The sequence below is a fragment of the Triticum aestivum genome, chromosome 1B (assembly GCF_018294505.1).
Source record: "Triticum aestivum cultivar Chinese Spring chromosome 1B, IWGSC CS RefSeq v2.1, whole genome shotgun sequence".
NCBI classification, from domain to species: Eukaryota; Viridiplantae; Streptophyta; class Magnoliopsida; order Poales; family Poaceae; genus Triticum; species Triticum aestivum.
In genome coordinates this window covers 305,760,045-305,764,803 of record NC_057795.1, presented here as the reverse complement: position 1 = coordinate 305,764,803, position 4,759 = coordinate 305,760,045, and the positions used below count along the sequence as shown (strand labels likewise).

At 44.8% G+C, this 4,759-nt stretch overlaps 1 long non-coding RNA gene across 1 annotated transcript; it reads right to left on the bottom strand.

Moving 5' to 3' along the window:
- Window positions 1-434: 434 nt before the first annotated feature.
- Window positions 435-2,637, bottom strand: LOC123120859 (uncharacterized). Its single transcript, XR_006459580.1, has 3 exons — window positions 2,239-2,637; window positions 1,072-2,109; window positions 435-530 (listed from the first exon to the last, which is right to left on the bottom strand). It is a non-coding gene; the product is annotated as an uncharacterized lncRNA (long non-coding RNA).
- Window positions 2,638-4,759: the final 2,122 nt, after the last annotated feature.

Genomic DNA, 4,759 nt, shown 5'->3' with positions numbered 1-4,759 from the left:
GATATATGCTTCAACAGGTACCATTGTCTACTCTGAAGACCTTGTTTTCACTCCTGATTTTTCCACAACCGACTCAAATGGCTGATACACATGAAGAGTAGTTTAATATACACAGATTGTCGACAAATGGAATACGTAATGAAAAAAAGGATGACATGAGATAATTCACATATATGATGCCTGGCTACATGGTGGTCATAATTCACTTATATGACGCCTGGCTGAAAAACATGGCATGGCATAATTCACATATCTGATATAGAAAGCAAACATGAGGCATTCACACAAAGCATGTCCAATCTAAGCAGATGACATGGCAATGCAAGACACCATATGCATGATATGAGCAATATAACCCTGTCAAGTTAGAGCATGCACCTCAGGGGGAGGGGATACGACTGTTCATCTGTCTCTGAATCCTCCTCTGAGGAGCTATCTGTAACCAGCAGGAAATCTGCACCGACAGGTAGCACTGACTACTCAGAAGACCTTGTTTTCACTCCAGATTTTCCCATGACTGACTCAAATGGCTAATGCACAGGAAGAGTAGATGAATTATAAACATTGTTGATAAATGAAATACATTATGAAAAAAATATGGCATAATACAATTCACATATACGATGACTGGCTAAACATGATGGCATTACATGATTTATGTATATGATGCCTGGCTAAAGAAGATGGCATTGCATAATTCCCATATACTTCCTCCGTTCCTAAATATTTGTCTTTTTAGAGATTTCAAATGGACTACCACATAGTAGCAGATATGCACCTCCTTCTATTGCTTCACGCATAAATTGCTTAAGATAAGAGACTTGTGGTGTGAGATGATTCAGAACCCCTGGATCTGACTAACTCATCCTCTTTCACTAGGTTAAACACAAATTTTTGTCTATCTTTTATGACAGTATATGTATGTTTACGACCATCATGTACAGCTTGGCGGTCATACTGCCAAGGTCTTCCCAAAATTAGGTGGCTAACATCCATATCAACAACATCACACTCTACCTCATCAAAGATTTTATTGCCAATGGAGAATGACACCAAAGACCGAAATTTTACCTTGGATACCTTGTCAGGTTTGAACCAGCGCACGTTATAAGGACAAGGATGATTTTCCTTCTTAAGCCCCAGTTTATTTACCGCCTCCTTTGATATAGTGTTCTCCCAGCTGCCAGTATCAATAATAACATGACATACTTTCCAGTAATAGTACAACGTGTGTGGAACAAGCTCCGTTGGCGCCAATCTTTGTCTTTATTTGGAGGTATCATCAAAGCTCGCTCCATTACCAACATATCCCCTGTATCTCCGTCTAACTCAACTTCATCACCTTCAGAATCATCATACACAGGCTCATCCTTGCTGCTGGAACTCTTCATCCAATTCTGCCATCAATCCCTTTCCATCACGACAGTTCTTTGGGAAATCCTTTTTAGATGTTCAGAAGATCCACACTTGTAACAATTAGCACTCTTGGCTGTAGAATATTTAGACAAATCTGTACCTCCTTTTGGTGTGGGTGCAGACCCCATTTTCCTTGCTTTGCTGCTATCCACAACTGTCTTGGGTGATGTTGTATAAGGGCATGTCCGAGATAAATTACCACCACCAAGTAATGGCCCCTGCAGCTACTTCTCAATGGCGAACGCTCGCTCACACGCCTCTGACACTAAAAAATTGACATGTAGAGTAAGCACATCTTGGATGGACTGATGTAAGCCTCCAATGTATCTTGCCACTAACTGACTCTTTGAATCACTTAAATTGTTTCGTGAGACTACTTGATAGAACTCATCTGTATATTCACCGACACTCTTGTTGCCTTGTCGTAAGTTTTGGAGCTGTCTGAACAGGGCTTCCTCATAATTAAAGGGAAGAAATTCTCTCTGCATTTTCTCCTTCATTGCAGTCAAGAATCAATCTCTCGCTTGTGATGGACTTTTCGACTCTGTTCCAAATTCTTCCACCAAATAGAGGCACGGCCCTTTAGCCGCGTTGCTACTGCAGGGACACGTTCATCCTCTGGAAACTCTGCATAATCGAAGATGCGCTCTACTTCATCCATCCAATCCGCAAATTCTTCAGTAGATAGTCCTCCTGAAAATTCCGGGAAATTAACTCTGAAGCAACACCGTCTTCCCCCTCACGTTCAGCCATAGCGCGACTACGGCGATGTATGTGTCTATCACAAAATGGATTGACTTCAGGACGCCTCAGGGAACTTACCGAAGAGTTGTCGCTGTCGTATGAAGCATCCTCGCTGCCCCTGCTCTTCTGGCACATCCCGCAGTCACCCGCCAACAGCGATTCGGGCCAGTTGTGCTTGCATGGCCTCCATCTGCTGCACTAAGGACTGAACTTGATATCTCAACCCCCGATTCTGACCTATCAAATCGGCATCGATGTCCTGCAGGTTCCTGTACCTGGGAGGAGCCCTATCCCCAGACTCCTCGTCCAGCGTCGTAGTATCAACCCGGGCCACCACAGGCCGGCCAGCTCGGCTCCGATTTCTCCAACCCCTGGCCACAAACTCGAACCTCCGCTCTGAACACCAACTAATGATCAGCAAATTTGAGAGGCGCTGCTGCTCTAGAGTCTTTTTTTTCTTTTCTTACCGGTCTCTAGAACATGTTCTGCCCCCCCCCCCCCCCCCCCCCCCCCCCCCCCCCCCCCCCCCCCGACACCCCCCCAGACACTAGGGGACTTACAAAATAAGATAACACAGAACTCTAGAAACTACTCCCTCCATTTAGTAGGAGAACACTCTGCAGAGTGTATAGTGCTGACTAGTAGATTAAAGAAAAGAAAAGAAAAAATAAACAGGCACGCCACTTAGTTGAAGTTGGTTGCATCAAAAGGTATATACGTGCAATTTTGTGAAAAGTGTATCGGTGTCCTCGGTGAATAAGCCATGAATTACGTATGTGCAAGGGACAGAATCCCCTCTCGTCCGGTGCGGTACTAGGAATGAAACTGGAGGGATACATACGTGACAATTTGCTGAGACTAGGAAGCTACAGATGCACACAATTTTGAGACGGACCGCAGGCCCAGCTCAGTGATTGCGGGCGCGGGCGGAATTCTAAAAAATTCAAGGGCTAACCTGCAAAACCGAAACATTTTCCCAGAATACCACTTAAAATGGACTGCGGGTTTAGTTATAAAAGAACAGAAGAGCTTTTCTGCAAAAGGACCGTGACGGTGAGCAGGCAGAAGAAATAACCGCTTTATTATTATTATTATTATTATTATAGGGAAAGATTATTATTATTGTATATAAAGGTAAATATAAAAGTTTTCATAAAAGTGCATTAAATTATTATTTATATTATTTATTTCCCTCAAAATATATATTGAATTATTATTTACTAGTAATCACGCACGTGCACATGCACGTGTACCCCATTAAGGATGCATATGCATTATCCATAAATATAGGCAGGGTCAAATTATGCATTCAACAAGCACAAGTTTAAGCTAGTTGGCCGTTGTGGCAAGTTGCAAAAGGATTATTTGTAAACCAACAGGGCAACTGCCCCTGATCCAATTTCCCATTGAATGGAAGGGAATTACCTACCGGTCAGAATACACAACAGTGAAGAATATACCTGTAATTGCGTAGCAGTAGCACATGTGTTTGCAACTCTCTAAAGTTCTAGCCTATCACCCTCTCAATTTCACACGGATCAAATAAGATAGTATTTTGGCTGTTGGTAACAGGGCCTTTGAAGTAGGCGTAGAAGGGCTGGCGTTGAGGCTAGCAATAGCACAAGACAGGAACAACAACCTTCCTTCGCTTCATTATTTGCTCAATATTTTTACCTTGAAGAGATAATTATGTTCTCAGACCGGTGCTCCCCGGGGGAGTTGACGTGTCACTCACCTGTGGCATCATAAAGATGCTATAATTGTCAGAAAAACCTCAGAATTTTAATAGATGCCAAGAGATCAAATGAAAACACATGTAGAACGAAAATATCAAAACAAACCATCATGGAGTAACAATACTACACTAAATGTGCACAATGTCCTGCTACAGCAACTTCCACGTACGCAAACCCCTCGAACCCCAAATCACGACAACTCCCCGTCTGTGTGCCCCGCTTCGGCCGAAGACGCCACCCCACATCCTTCCTCCCGCCCAAGCCAAGCAAGGAGGAAGGAGAAACCCTAACCCTCGCCGTTGGAAGGAGCGAGAGCGAGAGCGCGAGGGCGAGCGATGGATTCCAAGCTGGGCGAGCTGCATTCGTTCGTGGAGGCTTGCAAGAAGGTCCCGACCGTCCTCGCTGTGGGCGTGGAAGCACGATCACCTATGGGGCAGGCCTGCCCTTTGTGGTTCAGCAAGGGGACGGTCACATCAGACAAAGAGCATAAACAACAGGGCAACACGACGGTGGACGGCTCTCTTTTACCCAGGTTCGGGCCGCTTTGCAGCGTAAAATTCTACTCCTGTTATGGTGGATTGATCTGGAGGAACACGAAGACACGGCGTACTCAAGCCCGGCAAGGGTGCCTCGGGGAGAGCAGCTACGCGCGTACAAGTGTTAAGGGGTCAAGTGTTCGACCCCTTTGCTAGGTTGCCTTGGGCTTCCTTTTATAGGTTAAGGGGCGAGCAGTGTATCATACCTAACTCTGGTAGTTAGGACAAAGTGCATTAAATGCACTGTTATGTGTCAAGCTGGTGTTGAAGCCCGACAAGCCTGTTACGCCGCTTATCTGCCTTCTTCTTATTAGCGTGACACGCCAT